This window comes from Anopheles cruzii, chromosome 2 (assembly GCF_943734635.1).
Source record: "Anopheles cruzii chromosome 2, idAnoCruzAS_RS32_06, whole genome shotgun sequence".
NCBI classification, from domain to species: domain Eukaryota; kingdom Metazoa; phylum Arthropoda; class Insecta; order Diptera; family Culicidae; genus Anopheles; species Anopheles cruzii.
The window spans coordinates 31,100,464-31,116,960 of record NC_069144.1 but is presented as its reverse complement, the minus strand read 5'-3'; positions in this window follow the sequence as shown (position 1 = coordinate 31,116,960).

Genomic DNA, 16,497 nt, shown 5'->3' with positions numbered 1-16,497 from the left:
GATTGGGTTGAATTGAAAGAAAGAAAACCATTCGTGAATTACTGCGTGCAAGGCAGGAAAGAAAGGGGTTCTTGTACTGACTTAGGACTGGAGATGAAAAGTGGATCTATTACGAGAACCCTAAACACAAAAAGGCCTGGGTATAGGCCTGGTGAACCAGGTTTAACGCAACCAAAGCGAAATATTCAATTCGCAAAGGTTATGCTATGCATAAGGTGGGATATGAAAGGTGTGGTTCACTATAAGCTTTTAAAACTTAATGAAATTATTGATGGACAACGATACTGATAACAATTTATGTGTTTGAAGCAAGCTTTGGCCATACAACGACCAGAATGGGATAAAAGAAATAAAAAACTGATGAACTGAGGAAGAAAAGTCCCAGAAATATGGGAGAAAATAGTATCTAACGACGGAAAGTACTTTCATTAAAGTAGTCATACGTCTTATTGTTGTAGTTAGGCCAATTGTCGAAAAAAAATCGCATAACTCAAAGTTCTAATATTTAGCCACTGTTGACTTCGAAGAAGAAACTTTGGTCACGACTCTTATTTGTAACCTAAATTGTCGGATCTCTTGGATTGGACGGAAGACCAACGACTTTATACACGTTGGTTTTAGATTTATGCTTTAAACGATTTTTATGTCGATCACAAGGGAATTGACAAGCTGTTAGAGAATCAAAACTTTATTATTTGTATGATATGGCCAACTGATAGCTGTTTTGTTGGACCACTGGATGGATAGCTGTTGGTGGTAGTTTTACTGTGAATGAAACGAAATAAATATTTGGAAGAAGTTATTGGACCTCTGGGCTTGAACTGGGCTTCTAGCACACGTCATTTACATAGCTTAGAGTGTTTATGCGAATAAGACCATAAAGTTATTTCTGATATGTTTCGCCATCTGAAATATTAAGACAAAGCAAAATCTTAAAATAAACGATCAGATTTCCTCCCCCAATTAATCAATGGGTTAACCCGCAGAACCTCCTTTGTCAAATTCCCTACCCGACTGACTTGGGCGAACTTCACATGGAGCACCTAATTTGCCAAAAATCGCTCCCAAACGAAACATTTCGCAAACGCGCAAACCTGTTCCCACAAATTCCTTTTCGGCCCCTTTTTGGTGCGATAAACATCTCGCAACAACCACGCACCACGCAAAATACTAAGCGGATTTTCCAAAGTCCAAAGTCATTTACTTATGCAACGGTGACCACCGGCCCCAGGCACCCAGATGCCTCCCACGATGGAGAGAGAGAGAGTCAGCAGACTAGCAGCCCTCCCTGGAGAAGGGCTCCTACATCGAACTCCTTGCGTGGCTCGATCGCTATCGCCGCCGGCTATTAGCGTCAGTTTAATCAGATTTCTATGCGCACACAACACACAACTCTTGGCAACTTTTCCAATCGAATCGCCCGGGGGCCCTATTCCAACGCTCTTTGGGATCGATTACGCGATCTCTTGGCGGGCACCAATGCGAAGAGGTTTCTTCGGTTTTGTGGCTCGGCCTGCCACGACGACATCTTTAATCAACCTGTTCGACACGATCGCTCGATGAAGCATCACGAAACACGTGTCACCTTGTCCAATGCAAGAGCCGGTACCTGTAAGCCACTTCTTGAGGTTGCCCTGTGAGGCGCGATGTTCGATGTCCAAAGTGCCAAAATGCCAAGGACTTTGTAGTGGATTCGCTGCTGCTGCTGCTGCTATGAGAAACCATCGACTCATCCGATGCACCACCTTGCCGGCCTCGCGATCGTCCGGGGCGCGTGAGAATTCAACAAATTCCTCACCCTGGAACACCAAGTGGCGGCGGCCCAATCGGTTGGTCTGAATCGTTCGACCATCGTAGGGATAGTTGCTCGAATCCGGCGGTGCAAAATCCTATCCTTTTTTAAAGGGCCGGCGAAGCTGGTTTTTGTAGTTTGTCGCCGGTGTTGACGTGGTCCCCCCGGTCACTCGCTTGTCGTGCATTGCATAAATCTCATTAATTACCGAGTTCCCTCTCACGTGTACCGCGTGTGGCTGAACCGGAGAAGGGCAAACAAACACAACCTGGTGTCCTTGAGGAGCTTGTCCGGTAACATCCGACTTTGTGGCCGGCCGGCTGTGGACGAAGGAGAAGAAGGCGATGGCAAGAGATACCTGTTTCCGCTCAAACCGGACGATAAACTCGGCTCGCGGGATGTGGCGATTGGCCCATCATCAATGTTTGAGTCGCGAAACTCTCAGACACATACACTGATTAGATAGCAGAGCCAGCAGAGCCAGGCTGGCCAAGATAAGGTGCGGCTCGACGCCAAAGGTTAGAGGAACTAGAAACGAGTTCCCGGGGCTGTGAAGTAAGTGCAAAACAAATCGATGGTCGATGTGGCCGGGTTCAGCATCACACTTTCAACGCGCACCAACCCCTGGTGGTGGTGCCATATAGTTATCATGGGCAATCATGAGCGTTCTCAGACAGTTGAGGTTTCGACAGTACAGGCCTATTTCGAGCCCAGTGCTTGATGACCGTTTAAAGAAGGAGGTTGTGGAGGGCGTTACACAACCAAAGCCTCTTTACGGTGTTGCTGGCCGAGTGTGTGAGTGAGAGAGGGCAAGATACGGCGTGTTTCTTGTACCCCTAAGCCAGGGTTCCCCATCAATCGACAAATCAAACTCTCAGGCACTCGAGCTCTGATGGAATTCATGCGATACGAAATGATGGAGTCGCGTCGCGCTCTTGTGGCACAGGCAAATCGGAAACCTCACGACTCGGTGGGGGTCGTGCCCAAAGGACGGTCGTTTACCGAAGGAGCGTTTAGATGTTGCAAAACACCTCTCTAAAACTATGCGCACATTCATGAGCATGAGCATGTGTTGCAATGGCTTCGCTGACGTCACCTAACGCATGGTCTGCTGATGGTGGCCCGCCCGAGGAACACCACAACTCCGCTCGGGTCGAGGCTTAGCAGGTGCAGGAGCGAAAGTAGTTCGCAAAGCATTGCATATTTGTCGCCGTCGTGCCTTGCCACCCGTTCATCAATCTAATCAACCGGCGTATGGACCATCAATCCACCGGAATGAACAGACGTTACCCCACGTATGGCGACGGCCGCCGTAAACTCTGCTGCAAAAAGTATGACTTCATTACCTGATACCTCCCGGCGGGCTTGAGGTGGAGGACTTACCGAGGCGACTTCTGTAAGGGTGATCCACACGGGACGGCACGAACGGACGGGGATGGTCTCGCTCTCTGGTGGCTCTGGGGCGGAAATTCAAATAGCAACTAATAATGATAAATTGTTTCCCCGGCACAATTATTTGCCACAGAGGTTGTGGTGCAGGCACCAACCCGGGGAGGCGACCGCCTCACTTTGGTGTCGCTGCTCGCGCACATTCCGCCTTCGCTGCCGTCGGCTAATCGATATTAAGGTTGGCATGTTTAGGAGCTCGTGATGGATGGTATTACCATTAGAAAACGGGAAAGGGCTTAGCGAATGGAGATAATGTTTGCCTTCTCTGTCTCTTATAAGCATAGCCATTGGTCGTTTCATTGAAGGTGAAGTTTAAAGTTTCACTTGGCGCACTGTTCGTATGAAAGGCAAACGAAAAAAAACCTTCGACGGATTACTACGGTTTTTGATTTAAATCTAATCGCTGACGTTTAGGTGATTTTGATTTTGTATGTCTGCTTCACGTAAATAGATATGTTAGTTATCAATTAAGCCTTAACATTTTCACAGCATTAGTGTCTGTAAACTGCAAGATACTAAGAAGAGAGGCAATTTTATAAACATTGTAATTTAGAATAGTTAATTGTCATTTTGAAGACACCGCATCTTAGTCTTGCATTAGTGCATTGAAGCTGAAATGTATTATGAACGCATTGCTGGTATATTTCGGGTATTATCATCAAATTGATCGGTTGCCTAGCATAATTCAAGAACCTGGTTTTGAAGTAAATACCAGCTCTAAAACTATACCAGTTAAAAGTGTACTTTGTTACATTGAAATAAAAAATTCTATTTTATTCAAACTACGGAAACTATTTAATCGTGGATTCCACGTCAGTTCATGTGGATTCATTTCCATTTCCATTTTCCAATCATGTGGATCTTTCAGGGCCTTCAAACGTAGGGATTTAACGTAGGGAAACGTATTTAGCTGTTCCGCGAATTGTTGTTGCGTTTGCTTGCCATTTTCGGCCAAAAGTTCTTGTAGTATTTTGGAACTCGTACTCTTTTGGAGTCTTCCGGCTCTCTTTGCATGTTCAGTCAAAATCGCCGTGTTTAACATTTTTTAAACCGCTGAAAACACTGCGATCTTCCCAAAACAAGCTTTGACAAACATGTGATACGATTCTGTAGTAGTTTTCTTCAGCAAGTAGCAGAAAAGCAATGACTTCCCAAAACGACACTTACAGACACAACAATCGACATGGTCCAAACTCTTCAAAGATAAGTTGCAAGCCAAATTTGTTTATTTTTGCGACATGAAATCATTTGCCTGATGTCAAAACAAGATAATGTTGTTAAAGTTGTTTTATAGTTTTAGACCTGGTACAGTAATGTGGAAGTTGTGTTTAATTTAACGGCAGTATAATCCTCCAACCCATTCGAAACTTCGAGCTTAGTTCCATTGAAAATTATTAATGTTTTTGAAATTTTCGAAGTTGGTCCACACTCATTACGGCATAAACTTCGAAAATGAGCCTCTTGCCGGGCCGTGATTTCAGGCTAATAAACAGATTCCATTCAATTGATAGTAAAACAACTGCGTAGAGGCTAATCTGCGAAGCAGCGAACCGTACGAAGCCCGTACCACAAAACAATCGGGACGGATTTATGAATTAATGAACACAGATTCCGCAACACGAGCCAAGCAGCAACAACAACTTTCGCCTTCGGTTAAGTGATCCGACAGTGAGCGATAAGAGAACCCCCTCAGTAATTAACGTATGATGCTGTGCAACGGCGTCTCGCCATTACGCCTGTACTGCTGTGTACTATTTATGCTGGACTGTGGTCGGCCACCGGTTGGTTTGGTAGGGCAGCCAGTGGCACCGGTTTTGCGTTAGGCGCCGATCTTTTAAAGGCGCATTAAGACCGCTGTTTTAGGGATATTAAATCACCGGAAGGTTCCGAGGAGCCAGCGACGGCCACTCGACGGCCAGCTCGTTGCCATCAAACGTCGAATCCATAAAGCTATAAATCAGAAACGCACATCTATCCGACGGAAACGAGCCGAGTTGGTTTATGATGCGTCGCAGGTTTGAAGATTTGGAAAACGAGATTTGGCTGGGAAGTGCCCAGTGCCCAGGGAATCCTCCCAGGAGGTTGTCTGTCTGATTGCATCGGTCGTTCCCTAAAACCCACCTAACAAAAAAACCTGACTGCCGATGCTCGTTGTGTCATCGATACAAATTGTGCCCATAAAAATATGCTGCTCGGTGTCCCCGCCGCCAACGACACGTAGCTAAGTCATCACAGTTAAGTGGAAAACCGCTTCCTTTAAACGGTTCTAGACCCGATGACAAATTCGTCCGTCTGTGTCACGTTTTACATTTTCCCATCAAATTTGTCTATGAACACGATTTCGATGCTCCGAAGCCTCTCCACAGAAGACACGGACAATGATTCCTCATGATTCTTCTTTTGCTCCTTACTCTTTCTCGCTCTTACGGGTAACTGTTGAGGTTGTTAGTCTACTTGTCACCAGCGATCGTCGCCGTTTCGGGACAGACAGAAAAAGTCAGTAATCGCTCCGAGGGCTGAAGAAGTATTATCGATAATTCAAATAATATATTACTTTCCTTTTTGTCCTTCTGCGACACGTTTTTGTTGCTGTTGTGGCTGCGTGGTCTTGTCTGTGGCATCGGCTGCGCGCGCTGACTCGGCCCGCAGACCTCGGCAAGTCGCCCCGCGGTCAATGATCATAAATTATGCATTCATGCAAAGAGTGTTGAAAGAGATGAGGGCCACGTTGAAGACGAAGAAGATGAATATTAAAAAAAAACAGATTGCAGCGGGAAAACAAAAACCATTCCCCAACAAATAAACAACAACATACACACACACACATGTGGTGTGTGTGGATGTAGTGTGCGTTGCATGTTAATGACCGACTGCGACGTACCAGCGCGAAGGTCGCTGCACTGCACGGCAATGTTTGGATGCACTTTCTTTCGCCCCGACTCGTGTATGTTGTCGTCGTCGATGCGTTTCTCTATTGTGCCCCGCGTGAACGGCGAACCTCGGCCGAAGGTCTTTGGACTCTGGCGACTCCGACGCCGGCGGCCAAATCGTGGAACCAGCCGAAAATGCTCGCAGCACCACGCCCGGGGCTTCCAGGACCTGGGCCCGAAGCCGTGACGCCGATAACTACCGGCGCCCACCACCGACTCCCGTCATTGCTGATTGCAACTCCGGCGGGCGTTTTATGAGTTTTCTAAAACATTTAATTGATTTCTGGGAAACAAGCCCCTAGGTGGTTCGGCGGTTCGGAAAGGAACCAGCAGCACCGGTTGTGGCAGAGTCCGCAGACGGACCGGAACAGACCGGTGAGTTTTACGAGTTGCGAGTGGGTTTGTTGTGATGTTGCGGCTGCCAGTAAAGCATCCGGACGAACCGGTGCGGTGGGGTGACAACCTGAGCGATGTAAGCAACTCCCAAATCTCTAGCCCCACTGATTTATACGCCTAGTTACACAATCGGAACTCGCACCAGCGGGACATTCCGACTCTCTTGAAGACGCCTCGAAGATCGTTAGGTTGTGTATTTTACGTCCGAGAGATGACGCTAGACGTCAGCGGTTAATGAATGAAAGGGTTCCAGCAACATGGCCCCGGGGAAAAAGGGAAATTCGGTTTGGCGATTTTCATCCGCGATGAAAGGTTTCTTTTCCCACATCTCAAGGGTGTGGAATTGAAATGAAAGGTTTCGGTTTAAAGCCCGTCGCCCGTGAGGTTCTGGAAGGGAAATGCAGTAATTTGCTGCTCTCCGAAAAAACAGGCAAAGTGATGAGTAGCTTTGGACCTAATAATGAATTAATTGATTTAATGAAAAGGTTTGGGATGGAGCGCAGCAAACGGTGATCATGCTAGTGAAATGTAGCGTTTTCTTGATCGCTCGAATGGGCCTCGGTTTCTAATACGTGTAAACAATCGAGCATCATCGACTTTCTAACACACGCCGGTTGTTTAGTAGTGGCCAACTAAATAGACATCTCATCTAAATGCCAGTTTTGGCAATGGAAATGCAGTCATTGGTCGATCAAGTGTCGAGATCGGTCAGTAATTATTAGTTAGTTTATTCGCTCAACAGTTATTTTTACGATTATTAATACGAACTTCATATGCACAGCCTGCTGATCTAAACTTACTATCCGACACCTTCAGATCGAGGAAATTCCAATTCCCAATTAAACTAGAAGCACGTAATTTCTTAATAGACAACATTCGCCAACGCTAGAGTCGCTTGAAAATTTGCTTAATACTCGAACCATAATTCGTTTTTTCATTGTTTTGACACCATATCGTAGAATCTTACTAATCTTGTTTAATTGAATGTCCCAGACACAATAACAATAGACAAGTGCAGAGCCATATTAATCATTCAGCAACCGTTTCAATCTCTACATTTGGTCTTCGACGCACTAAACGTTGTCTATTTATACAAATTTAGTCTGAAGTAGAGTCTGAGAAATTATGCATCGAAATGTATTTGAAACAATAATAGACAATAATTGGATTTTTAAGAATCGTGTCCGTCCGATTGACTAGGAAAATATTTGCGGAATGTTGTCTCTTTTTTAGTTTGTCTCTAACTGCCCCGACACACAACACCTACAGTACCGTTAAAAAGAACGCTTCCGTTGGAAATCATTGTCTCAACCTTTGAACTTCCTTACCTCCTTTCTATAGGGAGGAATGCAGGAGTTTCCATTCCCGAAAGGAAGTTGTCGTTTCCGAAGGTCCTTGTGATGACGAAAGGAGATAGTAAAGCAGGAAACGCTACCCGAAACCCATTACCGATGCGGTGGTGTCGTGTAAATATTTACAACCTAAAACCTTCGCTGCCTTTTCCTGTCACGAAGAAAACCGCACGATACACGAAAAAGGTCACAACCTTCTAGCCATATCCTGGCCTTCGAAGTCCTCTTTTAGAACGACCCCGAAACGGACGCACCGGACACATATAATCGCCTTACGCATTGCGTCCCTGCGTTGTCTCCAGGGATCAGTGTGTCTGCCGTTACATCAGCACATCATTTAGAGTGTCTGGTCCCTGTCTGCAGCCTGGAGAGAGCCTTTCGTTGTTTTGTGCGAGCAGAGATTTTTGCTTGAAGATCTCATTACCTTTCCGTAGGGCCCGAAATATTAATCCACTTTGCCGGCGGGCGCCGTCTGACGTCTGTCCATTTGGCGAACTCTTGTAAGGGATCCTTTTCGCCTTGCTCTTGATCCTTTTCGCTGCCACTCGCTGACAACTGAAGATGATCGATGATTTGGGTCAGGCACGGATCGCTCGGGGGCGGCAACGTTCTCCCAAGTGGCCCAAGTTTCGCACCAAGCACACGGTGCATAATAATAATAATCCCTGTTGCCTGCGCTCCGTGCACTCAACGTCATTGTTCGAATGCAAATTGACGTTGGAATGCAGCAGGTTTTTAGCGCGCCAACGTCGTGTTTTTAGCGCACGCACCTCGAAGGCGTTGGCGTGACGATGTTTCATTTTTATGTTCCGTCGGCTGTTTTGTGGCTGTTTCAATTTCGTGCTAGCTGAAGATGTTGGGCATAAAATTGACTCACTCGTCCATAAATAATTCATCCATTCGCCTCGATCGCCTTGATCGTCGTGTTTTCGAGGTGCGAACCGATTGGTCCGTCGCCGCCGTCTTCTTGCTGGGGCGGTTCGATACGATCTCGGTGATCGATCTGCGCTGAATTCGGTTCACGCGGCCATTTGACGGTACGTTAGGGACTATTGGTGAATTAATTAGCCAACGCCTCAACTTGGAGCACGTGATTTAGGTCCGCCTTGATGACAAAGCGCGTGCGGTCTCCATTTCGAAGGTTGCGTCGCCTTACAGAAACTGAAATGATGTCACGAACTTTGAGCTCGCCAGCTTCAGAAATGGAAGGGCAGCACCATTCTGTTGGTTAAATTTACTATACATACTTCAGCTCAACTCCAGCGGGCTCTATCACTTTAAAGACATTGAAAAGTATTGATGATATTTTCATGTCTGCTCAGTGACATGGGGCAAGAAGTTTGGCATCGTATCATATTCCTTACCTACCGCTCGATTTAAGATCTTCGCGGGCACGTGACCCAGCTACTGGAATGCGTAGTAAACCGGTTGGAGAAATGACCTACTAGAATGCCCGTTGATGGCGAATGAAAGGCCTTCTCGCTAAGCCTATCAGATGCGCCCTTCCCGAGGCTGTGGACGCGATGAAACCAACGGCAGATCCTCAACCCATTGGGTCACTACGCGGTCTACAAGATGCACAAATTACGCCACCTTTCGAGTAGGCCATTCTCATCAATAACTCAGGCCCCAGGGTACATCGGTAATTCATCCGTGCGACACGGCTGACGATGAATAGAGACAAACGTTTCACGACGACTAGACACCACTTTCCGGCGGAGCAGCGCAGATCTTACGATGCATCTCGTACAGTGATGAGTTGAAGGTCAGCGGTAATTTGCACGATTGTAAGTAACGATTTCCGCCACGGTCGGAGTGGGAGCCAACTTCCTGCTCCCGAGTATCGTGCAACCTCCGCCACCCAGTTATGTTTCGCAGACGAATGCTACCAAACATGGTCAACTTTGTGCAGTTATCGTTGGGAGGTTCCGAGCTCAGCCGCCAGTTAAAGGAACAAAACAACTCCAGTGGATAATAGTCTTGACCACGCCAACAGTTGCCACGATGCTCACTGGCGCATCTCACCGACACCGTGGCATAATCGCGACAATTCCGCTCCATGAAACAACGCGATCTACGTCTCAGAACGCCGCCTCGTGTCGTGATGTGGTTGTTTAGCCCAATATCGGTGGAGAAGTTGCACGCGCCGACCAAAGTCCCGGTACGGATGGATTCACTTGGGTAGGTTCAGTAGCCACAGAGAGGGGGTAGGTTTGGACTCCTTCTGACAAAGTTGCTGCGACACCAATTGTGGCACAGCTGTGGTGGTTGTTCGCTGTTATTTTCTTTCTTTAATAACCCGGAGCGAATCGGTAACGGTGTCCAGGTTGTGGGGAGTAGTAGAATTGCCAGTCAGCTTGCGATGTGGTTTGGTTGGCGAGACAACGATTAAAGTTGTTGTCCCAAGTGACGATAGTTTTTCGTCACTGCTAATTCGGAGAAGATGACAAATTGTTTAGACCACATGTGCACTAAGTCACAGCCCTTAGACAGTACCAGCAAGTTCATAATAAGTAATAGTATCAGGAGTAGACAACATTCAGAACAACTAGAACCGTTGATGGATTCGTTTGGGTTATACAAACTTTAGACTTCTCTCAAAACCTTAGACGGATCTCTCGCAGTCCCTCAGATGCCCTCAGATAACAATAAGTTATTACACCAAATGTACCACGCAAAGAACCACGTGCCATTCTCACGAACCCCTAAACGTTGCCCGGTTCCATTGCCGACACCGATTGGGTTAACCTGCTTACCCCACGGCGGTAAGTCAGCCTGCCTGAGGGATGACAAATTGTTTCACTTTTTCCACGCTGCACGTGGCCATTTAGTGCACCACATTCCACCGTAAAGTATGCAAATGCGAGCTTTGCATACTGCAGCCCATTCAACAGCATTCCAACTTATTGTCTCCCGTGGCCACCGGCCGGCCGTTCGCGGTAGAAATGCTTTTGATGCCCAGAAGGAGCTAGGAGCCCATTGAATCTCTCTCAGCGTTTGGGGTGGTAGTGGTGGTGGTGGTGGCGGCGGGCGGACTTGTTAAGATTAAGTTGTTCCACTCAAGTAGCGAGTGCACGTACGCTTGATGGCTGTGTGTGGATGGAATAGAGCACTGCCTGTGTTGGGCGGGCTCAGATTTCGTAACTAACGAAATCGCAGGTCCGTGTCGCAGAGATTAGAGGGCCGGGCCTTGGGCCGTTGTTTTCGCGTGACATGGTGACTTCCCGAGCGCGACTTCCCCGGATAGGCCACAGGGTGTTGGGGAAGTTGAGTGGGTTGACCAGAAGAAATACAACCCGGCGGTGACGTGCGAAAGCAACCCGAGTTCTGAAGTTTTGTGCGTTGAAGTGGTTCTAATTGTCGGACTGGACGGCTGTTGTCGGAGAGAAACGCTCTCCCGGCCCCTGTAACTCTCGCAGCAGTAGAGTAATGGAATGACAAGGTTTACCCGTTGCAGTCTCCGGCAAACGTGGCGGCGTAGTTCTAAGTCAACCGTGAACAGTGCCGCGTGTGCGTTGTCGGCCCGTTTCCTCGTGATCGAGATCTTCTCGTGTGCACGTGTTACATGCAGCAATATCTCGTTTTCTATCGTCAGCCACGCCAAGGCTCCTGGTCAGGTGTGATATTTACAGTTCAATCTGAGTACAGTTTGACCCAGTCGGGTTTGGGCAGTCCTCGCGGTTCGGTGGTGATCCACTTGTTACGCGCTCCAACCGATAGACGAGTTCCGTTTGCGTTCCAGTGTTACTATGAAATTGGGTTACTCGCACGAAATAGAAAGGGTTACGGGTGCGCCGAAGATGCTCTGCCCAAAGTACCACCTACCGGCGAGCGAGGCCGAACTAAGGCGTAAACAGCGGGTGGCATAAATTCAATTACCACCGAAAAAATCCGTGCGGAACAACCTTGCGCCTTGCCCCCTTGCGGTTAACCTGTTTTGCTCTCCACTACAATATCAATATATTCGTTAGTAATTTCCTAGTTTTTTTCCTTGCTGCGCCGTGGCGGCATCATTCCGACGAACCAACGCAAAACGTTCGTCGTAAACACAGCCGCGCGCGAACGTGATAATGCCAAACGCGGGACTTCGGCGGGGGGTGGCGAACGCCAATGTTTACGCCAACCCCCGACAGTGTGCCGCGAAGAACTTCCCCCTCCTGTTCTGTTACTACACCGAGGCCGAGGTTCACGCACGTAACTTCGAAACCGTTGCCGACGTGACTCTGTGGCCGCGCGGCTGACTACACGCCAATCAACCCAATGTGAACCAAGGCACCGCGTTGTGTCGCATTAATTGTGTCGCACCAACGCTCAGAACTCTTGTGGACCCTTGGAACCTTGAAAGGTATTTGATTTAATTTACGAAGACGAACCACGACATAAAGCGATCAGCATTGTAACGCGGCGATCAGGCTCCAGAAGCGACCACGCTCGAATTCGGACGAAATACTGGCTCGCTGAGTAGCGGTTACGATCTGCCGGAAGACAGCATTCAGTTTAAAAAAGGTTTGGCTTCGCTGTTGTGACGTGTTTACCGGGTTATATCGTGACGCACCTTCCTCCACCATCGGTAAGCCGGTACCGTTGGCTTTTTTTGAAGCGACTCAAGGGTATTGGTAGTTTTCGGGGAGTGACCCCTGATCAGGATGCTTCTCGCGCAAACCCAGAACATCGTGCCTTATTGTCGACCATGACTTTGACGGACCGTTCTTCTGGAAGAACCAACAGAACTGGAAGTCGGTCCGAGAGTCGAGAAAATATGTGTCGAAACCGCAAGACGAGTAGCCAAAAAATTAGACCCACAATTAGAATTTACCCACACCGGCTACTGCTTGTTGGGGGCAGAACCCTATGGACAGTTTGGCCTTCCATTACCATCGATGACTCAACAGGATTCGTTGTGAGTGGTGACAGGACAAAGGGATTAAAAAAAAGGCTATCCAATAAAATCCACGTCACAACATCGAACAATTATTAGCGAACTCCTCGACGGATCTCTCCCGAGTGATGCCGGGTTTTGTGTTTTGTTGGATTGAGTTACGTTAACGATCTTGCGTGATGCCCGTCCACGGAGGATGCGGGCAAACGGGGATGTTTTGTAGCTCGTTCATTCTAGTTTTTTGCCGTCGCATGCATGGCATGTAAAACATGCCCAAAACCCACACACGCCACGCTGCCATAATTTCGAACGGACGTTACATAAAACTGTGTGTGTCTGATACGATCAACGGTAGCCAAGCGGCGCATGTGAACAAATGTGGTGTGTAATGTCCGGGGAAAAGTTAATTTCTATCTCCGGCCCTGCAAGATCCGGACGCCGCTCCCGATGGACGAGCTGCGCTGAAAGATTGTTTAAAAACCCAGCAAACACGAAACCGCGTCTTACACAATTCGACCGCTGGCTTTCTTTGCAGTGCACCACCCAGCGGCAATGTTGCAATGTATGTTGTTGGGGGCCACGCACAAAAAACGGGCGTCTGCCATTTGTAGTACACAACAGCGATTGAAGCTGCGTCGAAAGCTTCTGCGTTTCTAGTGTTTCCTTTTTTTCCTTTTCCAACTAATCAGGTGAAACGAATTCGGGCCAGTTTAGAGGTACTACAATCCGTATCATTTTCTAGTTGCGTAGCCCTTTCACTAAACATGTTGTGAAGTGTGAATTTTCCATCGCCGCTTTCCATGGCCCATTTGGATGCGGCGTACGATAGCCACGGTAAACATCGCCACGAACATGAGCCAATTACAACATCTGCTTCGATCGAGTTGGCCATCCGATGTAGTAAAACGGTTTAACATCGGATCGCGTGCCGCTCGCAGCTAACATGAACTGAAAAGTATGGTCACGAATCAACCCAATAAAAAACCGCGCTTTATAAAGGCACTCCTTTTCGTAAGGTCTACTCCATAGTTCAGTACGTGTTTGCCTACAACAACATTTCTGACGTATCTTTGGCATCTAAAGACACCACACCTCAAAGAGGTTAATGAATCTCTCCCGTGTCGTTCCCCGCTTCCTGTAACTGTTGGGTGTAATCAGTCCAGAGATAAGCTATGTCAATTACTCGCCAGACTCACCCACTTGTTGCGTTTGCCGTGACAGTTTGAGGTGTTAAGCAGCCAGAGGAAGAAAGTGCTAGAGAGTGAACCCTCTTTGAACTGACTCTGGCTTTGAAATTGTGCTTACATATAAGCCCAAAATTAGTGCCCGGGCACAGACAGGAAACGGAATTGCCTCACTCGTGCAGGTGTGCAGCATAAGCTTTGTTGTGGCCGGCGTTGTTTGCCAGGAGTCTTCTGTTTGCAAATAGATTAGAGCAACTCTTTGGACACTTTGGAGGCCCGTTTCGTTTGGAGTGCTGTTCTTTGATGGCACGTAAGGTCTGACATCTGACGTGCTCCAACCTTGGCGCCTTACTCGTCGAATAAAGTCGTTTGATTTTGGTTTTCGCTTCTTTTTCGACAATTTCTTGTGCCATGGAGCAAACATTTCGGAACTCACCTCGGCGATCACGAGACCGCCCTGACACGGCGCGTGCGTGATCGCGTAGCATAAGCACGCGAAGTTGTTGTTTTTGAATGTGATGTTTTCTGTTGTTGTGGCGCCGTGTTATTTTTCCGACAAAATTGCGAGGAATGTTTTGAAACGGAACAAAATTTGGGGCGATCTCGGCTCGCGCGTGCGTGTCTACTTCGAGGCGGCCGGTACCATCAACCAGCCATCCCGCTTGCCGTTGATGTAGTTGAGTGTGGTGTCAAAGGTTATGTTATTTCTGCATTGATCGTGCACATGGCGGTATCATCCGCCGACATACAGTTCCAGTCTGTGATTTTGCAGCCGTGCCGAGATGTAGAACGCATCGACGCCGATCACAATCGCCGGTTGAAGTCTCCTCTCTCTCTGTCTCTCTGAAACGCACATTCGAGCAGAAAATCGCAAAATTGACCGCTCGCAATGTAATGGCTTGGTGGATTAAAAGGAAAAGTATAGGTTTTGGGGCCACGATTATCCGTCCAGCGTTCTCCCCGCACGGCGGATCCATAATTATATGATCGGTCCGCAGACGGCATATGTTCTGTGGTGTTCTGAGATTAATGCTTCGATTGACTCACCGATCGCCCTACTTTCAACGAGGGCGCTTGTCGAGTTGTGCAGGAAACAGAAAGTTGTTCAAAGATTAGAGCACTTTGCCCAACTTATGAGTTTAATTCATTGCCGACCATCAGACGACGGGTAAATTGTCTAGGTGGGGCCGTATTATTGAGATACTGCTTAGTTGGTGTATTGTACGAGACTCCCCAAGCCAAGGTTGTAGCTCATGTCGTTGATTATATATTGCATTTGCGCAAGCGAAAACATTCCAGATGTAAACATCTGGCCCCTCTTGCCGGCAACATCTTGCAGACTATTTATGGACCATTGCCGATGATAGATGATGATTGAGCATCTTGGACTCCGAGGATCGCAGAGTCAAAGTTTAATTTACTCGAATTTGAAACGGAGCAATTGATGGGCGTACGAGCAGCATTCTATGACTCGGCCTGATCTTCGATTGTGGTGCGTTGTGGGACCGCGCACCGCGCTGTGAGGGCAACCGATCAGAAGAAGTCAAACGAACAATACTTATCTGGCGAACGTTTACAAGATCGATTAGTGATGGGTCTGGATTTGGCAGTTGGTCTGCGGGACAGGCTGCGTGTGTCGGCGAAAAACTTGAAGATCAGCCTGTAAGAACATCTTGGTTCCTGGCAGGGTTGTTTTTGTTTTGGCAGTTCTATCGATCGATATCTCCTTTTCCAGAGTCTGAGGTTGGCGCAGGTGTTGGACTGATGAAGCTCTTTTATCCGTCACATCCGTCGGCCAAGATTGAGCACACAGCGCCGACTGAAGATGTGTAGCCAAATTAAGGTCACGTCCTTTTCAGTGCCAAGGCAAACGGTAGTCGGTGAGCCTGAAAAGTATACATTCTTCCATTAGACACTTCATTTGACGTCGGAAGTATCGATTAGCTGGCACCGTTTCTGGTTCCGCCCAGATGGACTCTTCGACCGGGGTGGCCAGGCGCAAAGATAATCGCTTCCACCCGCACACCCGCCCATGACAAATGTCCCGAGAATTAGCGATGGCGATGGCTGGAAAGCCAAACCGACACCGGCACCACACCATCATCGTCACCTGACATACTTGGATCGTGAAAAGTGAAAGATAGGGAAGAAAGCCTAATAACCCTTCATCGGATCGGAAGGTGCTGACTGCGCTGCACCGAAGAGGAAAGGGACCACCAACCTACCACTTACTTCACCCGGCTGGCCTGGCCTGGACCCGGCCGGCCGGGTGGCATTCGATGAGCGCTGGAAGCACCGAGTTGCGGCAAATAATTGCAAACTTCCCTCGGCCTCGGCCCCGGGCCCGGCGCTCTGTTAGAGGTGAAAGTTTGCCTTTCCGTGGCGGGGTGGCCCTTTGAATTGTACCCGCAGCTTGTGTATCGACGTTTGTCGCACCCTGTCGGACTAGGCAGGGTGTACCTAATCAATGTCGACCCGGGGATGTAAATGAGGATGTAGACCACCACCACCACCA